Below are 10,329 nucleotides of genomic sequence, written 5' to 3' on the forward strand. Positions count from 1 at the left end.
ATCTTTTGCTTTTTATTCTTTTAAAATATGGTGGTGGTAAAGTGTGATTGTGGAGTTTGAAGATGGACCTCCTCAAAGGGCAAAGTCTTAGAAAAGGTATACAAATTAACCAATCAAGCTAACAATTATTGGTAGTGTAGCTCGATTAATTTAAAATGTTTGGTCTTTAAAAAAATTTTTGCTCAGACTTTTTCATATTAGGTGTTTCATAGGTAGACTTTTATTTCAAAATTTTTTGTATCTCTCCTAGGAGAATCTATAATAAAAGAAAACATATTTTAGAAGTTCACGTAGCGTTTCCTTCACCTCATGAGAATAGAGATGTTACCCACTCTCATTGTTTTTTGTTTTAAGTGCGAACTAAACACATCTTTCTTTGTTAGGGGAAAAATAGAAATATTTCCAAACTTTGTTGAAAAGAAAAGTGACAATGGGCTATTTACCTTTTGAAAAGCAAAAAGTAAGACTTTCTCTCCGCTTCATCCCATCTTTTGTTTTGAAATGCCTTCGGATATGGGCAACTGAGTAGGCTTTTAGCTCTTTCAGGCCCATGCCCATAATTTCTTTATGGGCCCATACCCATTTTTAGTAATTCTTTGTGCACCGTATGTGGTGCAATAAAATAATAATAAAATTAAAATAGAGTGCACCACCCAATCATATTGAATCACATAGCACGGTTAACGATGGAAAGATATTTAATGCCACTCAAGCTTTTTTTTCTCCAATTTTTAGTGACGAAAATATTTTTCTTTCTATAGAATAAAAAAATATATTATTTCTTTCTGGTGTCTTGTATAACTTTTATGAATATATATGACATCCTGAATGATATATATAACTTTCTATATTTTTATGACATCCTAAAAATATATACAGCTTCCTAATATTTTGTATGATTTCTGTGAATGTATATGATATCTTGAATAATATATATGACTTCTTATGAATATATATGATACCTTGAACAATATATATAGCTTCTCAATATATTATGTAACTTTTTGTGAATATATATGATATTTTGAACAATATATATATGACTTTCTGTAAATATATATGATATTCTGAATAATATATATGATTTTCTAATGTCTTATATGACTTTCTATCATATATATGACTTTCTATATTTTTATATGATATCCTGTTGGTTATTATAACCAACACAAAATCATATAAGACATCAAAAAAACATATATATTGTTCAGAATATCATATGCATTGACAAATTATCATATAAGATATTAGGATGCTACATATATTATTCAGGATGTCATATATATTCACAAAAAAATATATAAGATATTAGAAAGCCATATATATTATTCAGGATGTCATATATATTCACAGAAAGTTATATATATTGTTTAAGATATATATATATTTACAGAAAGTCATACAAGATATCAAAAAATCATATATATTGTTCAAAATATCATAAAGATACAAAAAGTCATATATATTATTCAGGATTTATATATATTTATAAAAAGTCATACAAAGTATTAGAAAGTAATAATATTTTCTTTCTTTATTCTACAGAGGAAAAAGTATTTTCTTCACTGAAAATTGGAGAAAGAAAAAGTTGAGCGGCATTAAGGTCTGTCCCATCATTAACTGTACTACGTGATTCAATGTGATTGAGTGATGCACTCCACGTCAATTTTATTGCACCACATGCAATACACAAAAACTTTCTCATTTCTTTAGCTTGATTTTGATATCTGAAGGCATTTAGCTTTATCGGGCCCATGCCAATGTCTACATTTATCTAATTATGTGCATGCCCATAATGTCTACATTTATCTAATTATGAGACTACATAATTCATCCAAGTAGTCAGATTTAGCTTCACCCTCGCTCGGGAACGCAGGTGGGACTGGGATAGCCGTAATGCTCGGTGAAGGGCGTGCCCGTGGGGCTATGGATGATATTTTCATTTTCCCTACTCCAAACTTGGATGCACAGTAAAGTTAAGGGAGTCCTCTCACGATGTTGGTCACCAAGCCTCTACAAGGTCTGCTTGGCGAAAGTAGAGCAATAATGGAGTTGTCAATGTCTTGGGCTGGCCCGAGAGGCTGAAAGATCGGATCCATAGGAAAATGCAGGCTCCAGTAGGTTGAAAAATATGACTCGGCTTGATTTTGATAAAGCCTGAGGCCTGGTTAATTTAATTGGAGGCCCAACCTAAGATGAAATTTTACTAGAAAATAAAAGATTTTCTTATAATCGAGTTGATGTAAAGGGAGGAGGGGTAAGATAGGAAGAGAAAAGGCAAGATAGGTTTGACAAGATTATAAGCGGTCGCCAGGACCCCAAGGGGTAAGAAAGAACATACTCTAATATTGGTTACTAAAAAATGCCTTTTTATAATCGGTAATACTGGTGAATTGACCAAATTTGAACCATCTAGTTTGGATATATAGACATTAAAAGGAAGAAAAATGTATCTAAGCAAAACTTGTTTTAATTTGATGAACATTGTGTCTATCATTTAACAACTGTTATAACAAGATTAAAATATGCTATGCATGATTCATGCGACGTGGGGATGGACGGTCATTATGTGCAAAACTTTATTCCTTAATGTGAGAAAAAAAAATTTCATAGTTGAATAAATAACAATTAAGAAACGGTGATAGTGTAAAAATTCATTATACAATTATATTGAAATTTCTAGCGGATGCATCCATCCTAGGATCCCCATTAAGTAAATTACAGAAAGAACTAGTTATACAGTAACCTGGATCATTGCGAACTAATAATTGCTATTCCCGACGCTTATTAATGTCGCAAAAATAACTCTCTCCACTACATGGGACAGAGCTGGATTGTTAAGTCTATTTCCAAAGGTTATCGTGAATCAAATCTGTCAAATTTCCATAGCCAAGGGTCATGGCAGGACCAGATTGGCCGGAGTAAGAGCGGGGCAAATAAGTACCCTCAAAGGACATCTATCCTATCTTTAAAACTGCTAATATATCTCATGGGACCGAGACTTTCAATGGATTTGGAATTTAGATATACCGATGAGTATAAAAACTTTTTGGTGGAGGCTGGTGTGGCGAAGATTACCCTGTAAGGATTTGCTATGTAAAGGAAACATCATTTCGCCAAAACAATCTCTTTGTGATCGATGCACAAATATGATTGAGGATTGCCATCATGTGATTCCAGGATGTTCTTTTGCTGTTTCTTGTTGGCAGAAACTGGAGTTGTTGTGTGTTAAAGTTCAGCCTACTTCTTTGCCGACTGGAGAATTTTATCTCTCAGGCCAAGGTAGAGAAGGGGGTCAAACTTATTATTACTCTGCTGCCATGGATTCTATGGAGGGTCTCGTAATGAAAGGCTATTCCAACATGCCTCTGTTACAGCCGATCAATTGACTAGGAGGGCCATCCATATGATGCCTCTTTATAATTGTTATACTGTGTTGAAGTCTCAGGTTGAGAGCCAGTCATGGCACTGGGGAACTATAACTACCACTATGTACCACCCAGCAAGACCCAAGCAAGTGAGATGGATTCCCCCCTCCGCATGGGTGTTCTCAAGTTGAACTTCGATGCATCGGTTTCATCAGAAGGGGTGGCTGTGGCATGTGTTAAGGACCATTGGGGTCAACTGCTAAGAGCTGGTGGGAAGAAATTACCACCACGTTCTGTTGTGGTAGCTGAAATGACAGTAGCTTGGCTAGGAGTTAAAGTAGCTTTGATTGAGATGAATACTCAGCAGCTTATAGTAGAGAGGGATTCTTGACCATAATTCGATGCTTATCTATGGGTTTTTGCTATGTTAACTCACTACACCTTCTGTTAAGGGACTTAATTGCGTGGAAGCAGGGCAATCAAATTCTGAAGATTGGCCATGTTTATAGGGAAGCGAATTGTGTTGCTGATTGGTTGGCTTATGCAGCTCAGCAGGATGACTTTGTTATTTTATCTAATAACTCAGTCAGCCTTGAGCTTAATGTTTTATTATTGGCTGATGCTTATGGGATTACTGTTGAACGACGAGGATAGTGATCATAAATTGCTGGTTCCTTATCGTAATGTCTAATGCCTATCAACTAATTCTTGGGTCCTGTCCACCAATGTCGTTTGATAATTCAGACCTGCTAGGGGACGGGGTGAAGTTGGTTGTCTCGTGGCACCAGGAAAGCTCTGAGATCACAGTAAGCTCTTGGGTTATGATTTTCTTTGGTGGGGTTAGTAATTATGTTCTTTGTTATACACCTACATCCAGTGGAGTATTCTTTGGACAAGGGGGTCGCTCTCCACCTTCAAAAGGGTGGGCGATGGCAGAGGTTATTATCCTATACTATGTTGCCTTGAGGTGTCTGAAGTGTACCTCACTAGATCTGGTGTCTTCTGGGATTTATTTTTGAACTTTGATGATGCTGTAGCCAAACAGAACATTGCGGTTCCCCTTATTGTCTTCATAACCAAGCAATTCTGCTACGAGGTCGAATGGCATGGCACTGAGTTCTTTGTTTTAAGGAATGCTATGAACCATCTCATCTTGCAAGGAGCTTACTGCAATCTTCAAACTATTTTAATCTGCTGCAGGTATGCCTTAACCATCTGGATTGTGCTGCTGGTTACTGGTGGAAATAGCAGGGCAATGCTGAAGCTTTCACCCATTGTGTGTGTAAAAAAAAGGAATTGGAATAATTTTCTCTTGTATTAACTTGTCAATATATCATCATATTTATACAAGAAGAAAGGCCATATTTGCCTTCCATAAGTTTCTCCTAAAATCCCTCCAAATTACAACAAGAATATAATAAAGATTTGCACCATAAATAATAAAGATTCCTAATGAGATTTACACCATAAGAAATAAAGATTTGCACCATAAATAATAAAGATTCTTAATAAAAGGATTTCTAATGCATTCCTAATATAAAGATTCCTAATACTTCTCCTCAAATTGGAGCATGTAGATTATGAATGCCCACCTTGCTTAGAATATCTCAAAAATGCTCGCAACCAAAGGCTTTCATGAAAATATCTGCAAGCTGTCACTGCGAAGGAATGTGATGAGTAGAAATCACTCAAGATTGTAAATAGTCGTGAATAAAGTGATAATCAACTTTGATATATTTGGTTCTCTTGTGAAAAATTGGATTTTTAGCAATGTATAGCACAGCTTGATTGCCACAATAAAGCAATATAGGCCCAGAAGGGGGAATATTGAGGTCAGATAGAAAAGTTTGAAGCCACAACAACTCACTAGTATGGCACGATATTCGGCCTCTGCAAAAGAATGAGCGATAGTAGTCTACTTCTTGACGTGCCAAGAAATGGGAGCATCGCCTAAGGAAATATAAAATCCAATAGTAGAATGTCTCGTCATCGGGCATCCTGTCCAGTCTACATCGCAATAGGCATGTAGCTGAAAGAAATTAACGCTAGAAAAAAATAAGCGCTAACCTGGTGATCCCTTCAAGTATCGCAAAATTCATAGCGCAGCATCAAGATGGGGTTCGCGAAGAGACTGCATAAACTGTGTAAGAACATACACAGAGTATGTAATATCCGGATGAGTGATCGTCAAATAAATGAGATGACCAAGAAGTCAACAATATTGTCCCGGATCATCAAGGGATTTTTCAGAGTCCAAACGAAGTTTGAGTTGCTGTTGCATCGGAAAGACAACCGATTTGCTTCCCATCATACCAGACTCATGAAGAATATCAAGTGTGTACTTCCTTTGAGAGACAAATATCCCACACGGAGAACGTGCAACCTCCAATCCAAAAAAATATTTAAGGGTGCCCAAGTCCTTAATATGAAAATGCTGCCACAAAAATATTTTTAGCTCCTGACACTTCAAAGAATCATTATTAGCAATAATAACATCATCAATATAAACAAGTATCACAATAAAGGAGTGCATATCATGTTTAGTGAAAAGGAAGTGGTCTGCCTTTGATTGGACACAACCGAATTTGATAAGAGCAGTTGAAAACTTTTCAAACTATTGTCATGAGGCTTGTTTGAGACCATCAAGAGACTTGCGTAATCGACATACACGGGTATCTTCGAGGCTTAGAAAACTGGAGATGGTGTCATATAAACTTCCTCATGAAGATCGCCATGAATAAAGGCATTATTGACATCTAATTGATGCAGTTGCCAATTTTTGGCAGCAGCAACCACTAATAAACAACGAATAATTGTCAACTTTGCAACTAGTGCAAATGTCTCAGTATAGCCAAGCCCCTCAATTTGTGTATAACCCTTCATCACCAAGTGTGCCCTATAATGCTCAATAGATCCATTGGGCTAATATTTGATCTTGTAGACCTAACGTGAACAGATTGATTTCTTTCTCGGAGGTAAGGGTGCTAGGAACCAAGTACTATTCTTCTGAAGAGCAGATATTTCGGTCGCCATCGCTTGCTACCAACGAGGGTCTTTCACAGTTTATGAAAAAGTCTTTGGCTCAATATGAGTAGTTATGGTTGAAAGAAAAGCTTGATAGGAATTAGAAAATTTAGAATAAGAAAGATGATAAGATAGAGGATAGGGCTTACCTGAGGAAACTAAATTGGTGGATGAATTTGAAGATTGTCCTACTCCAGAGATGTCAATAACGTAGTCTACTAGCTGCAAGGGTCTCCGTCGATCATGGCGAGGCCGTTGAATAGGAGCAGTAGGAAAATTAGGTCCAACAAGCTGATTAGATTCCATGGTTTGAATATGATCGGGTTCAGTCGATTGAATCGAATTAGTCAGTTGGACAGAATTGTATTCATTAGTGGTTTGTGTTTGTGTTAAAATTGGTGACTGTGTCAATTGCATAGATTCTAAAATAAGAGAAATGGGAAGTGGACTAGTTTGTACAGACTCATATAGTGAATTGTCATTATTTTGTAAAAAAAGAAATATATTTTCATGAAAAACAACTTCTCTTGAAGTAAAAAATTTGTTTAGGTTGAAGATCATAAACATGATAACTCTTTTGCCCGAATGGATATCCAATAAAAATACATTTGCGAGATCGTGATTCAAACTTATCGTGTGTAACCTCATGTACATAACAAAGACGGCCAAAAATCTGAAGATGATTATATGAAGGTAACTTGTGAAAAAGCATTTCATAGGAAGATTTTCCATTTAATTTGGGAGTAGGCGTAAGATTTATTAAATAGGCTACTGTAATATACACTCTCTCCAAAAAGAAAGAGGTAAATTGGCATGGAATCTTAAGGCACATGCAATATTTAAGAGGTATCAGTGTTTTTGTTCAACTATTTCATTTTGTTGTGATGTACCTACACAAGAAGTTTGCAAAATTATTTCATGCTTGAGAAGATACAATTTTAATGGGCCAGCTATTAATTCTAATGCATTGTCGGTCCAAACACATTTTATAATCACATTAAATTGAGTTTTGACCATAATATAAAAATAGAGAAAACATTGATATACCTTAGATTTTCTATGTAAAAGGTACACCTATGTAGTTCTAGTGTAATCATCAACTATCATAAAAAAATAATGAGCACCTGAGTGAGATAGTATGCGATATGGTCCCCATATATCGAGATGCACTAAATAAAAAAAAATAGATTTATTAAAACTTAATGAAAAAGGTCTACGAGTTTGTTTGGCTCAATAACAAACATCAGAAAAATTATTGGAACCAAAATGTACTAGAGGAACGAGTTTTAAACGCTTGTAAGAATAGTGTCCTAGACAAGCATGCCACAGACCGAGAGAAGTGACGATCCTTTTAGCTAAAACTTGTATTGCCGTATCTGTAAAGTAGTAGAAGCCATCTCAGAGTTTATTCAGACCAATCAGCTTCCTCGTTGTAAGGTCCTGCAGAACACAAAAGGTGGAAAAGAAAAGAGCAACACAATTTAAGTCTTGTGTGAGTTTGCTAATGGACACAAGATTACAAGTGAAATTAGGAGCATGTAAATATGATTCAAAAGGATTTCATTAGGGAGAGATACATTTCCAATAGAATGAATGAAAATATAAGTTCCATTAGGCAAGATAACATGCAGGATAGTAGGTAATGATTTAACATTATGCATAATAGAATTACAAAAAGTAAGATGCTTAGAAGCACCGGTATCAAGAATCCAAGTCTCATGAGAAAAAATATTAGGAGAAATTTTACCAACAAAATTTATAGAGTTTGAGCTTTTATCATGATCTAGGAGAGACATAAGCTATTGATATTGTGTGAAAAAAAAAATTAGGAATCGGGGAATCTCCCCTTGAACTCATTGGTATAGATGCGACGTTGGCCGAACTTTCTGAGGCTTCTGATCTTGGTGACTTGCCCTTGTCCCATGAAGAAGAACTATTGGGGTTTTTGGTTTTATCATTTGACATGACTAATTTGTCCAGCAATAATTTGTTGAGACTAAAAATATTTCAATCAAGAAAATGGATGCCAGTAAGAGCTTGCTGAGCAAATTAGAATAAAAGAAGATTGCTTCGCTCTGATATCATGTAAAATAAAGAAATTAGAATAATTTTCTCTTGTATTAATTTATCAACATATCGTTATATTTATACAAGAAAAAAAGCCATATTCGTCTTCCATAAGTTTCTCCTAAAATTCTTCCAAATTATAGCAAGAATATAATAAAGATTTACACCATAAATAATAAAGATTTCTAATGAGATTTACACCATAAATAATAAAGATTTGCACTATAAATAATAAAGATTTTTGATAAAAAAAATTTTAATGCATTCCTAATATAACGATTCCTAATAACGTATGGATCTTGTAGTGTCTCCCCATCCTTACATTTGAAGAAGTTTTCTCGTTTTTTATTAGGTACCTGCTGTTCTTTGTAAACAGGGAAGGATTGTATGGTTTTCTGTTGTCTGGGAGGCATGCATTATGAGCCATTGGACAACAGTTTCCTGAATGTTATGTAGTTATGCTTATGGTCTGTAAGTATTTCTGCTTATATTTTAATTTCAGCTCTCAACTCCTCCTCATTGCCTAAAAGGAAAAAGAAACAATGATGGCATAAAAGTGTATCATGCAGTTGCATTGAAACTTTCTAGCGGATGCATCTAACCTGGGATTTCCGTTTGGTAAATTACAAAAGGAACTAGTTATGACAAATCATGGAAGTAGTTTTTTTTAAAATTTTCAAAATTATATTTTTTTTATAAATATGATTTTATTTTTGTACAAATGTCTAGTGGAATTAATTGAGCAGATCTCCATCGTATCATCTATATTTCTCATTTGAGTGGTTGTCACAAAAGAATTTTGCAGTGGAAACCATGGTATGGTTACAAAAAGATGCTTTTTGTGTAGGTAGATGCCTAATCAGGATACTACCTTTTAAGATATTTTCGATATGCAGCAGAAAAAAAGAAGAAATAAAATAGAAAATAATCAAATATATGGATCAGTCAAAAAAGAGCTCACCTCTACGAAGCATGCAAACTTCACTATGAAAAAAAATATTATAAGAGGAGATCTCACCTTCAACCTTCGTATACGTAATTTCTTCCTCACAGGAAGTTCTCCCTCACAAAAATTTTCTCTCTAGGAAGATCCCCCTGAACCCTTAAAGTGACCAATGTCCGCTGTTCAGGAGCCTCCCTGCTCCTTCTCCTCTCGGTATGGCGTTTGCTTTTTCTCTAGTTCAGGTTTTCCACAGCTAATGAAGCCGTGCGTGACACACCACGCCACCACACCACCTCTGTTCACGAGATCAGCCTTTTAAAGGCTTAAACCTGATTTAGATTATGAATAGGACTCCTAATAATCTCAAAAGAACCTCCTGAACCGTTGGATTTTGACCGGCAGCTCCCATAGCCATCAGATCGCGATCGGTCCACGAAACAATCCCATAGACTGCAAGAATCGAGCGAGAAACGCCGTGCGATCCATGGTGGACCGTGAGAAACCGAGGGGAAATGCCCCCTCGGTCCACAGAACTAGTAGTGCACCGCTCAGTCCATGATGGATCGGGCTACGGGCTCCCAAGCAGGCTTCGTGGGCCTGGGCCGTGCCTGCATGCTCGCGCACCTGGGCTGGGGCCACGCCCATGCACTCGTGCACCCGGGACTAGGCCGCACCCTACATGCTTGGGCAGTGCGCTGCCGCGCACCACCGCACGTGGCCGCGCCACCGTCGATCCTTCGTTGCTTTAAGTTTCGTACCGACTTCAATCGAGCATATCTTCTCCGTCCGAACTGCATTTAGGATGATCTTGAGCTCATTGGACTCCATTTTTTATTGCGGACCTCACTGTGGGCTCAATATGGATCGAATCTCAAGATATCAAATCCTAACAATCTCCATCTCGACTCGATATTTAGCCTCCTCCTG

Source organism: Elaeis guineensis, chromosome 5, assembly GCF_000442705.2.
Source record: "Elaeis guineensis isolate ETL-2024a chromosome 5, EG11, whole genome shotgun sequence".
Classification (NCBI taxonomy): Eukaryota; Viridiplantae; Streptophyta; class Magnoliopsida; order Arecales; family Arecaceae; genus Elaeis; species Elaeis guineensis.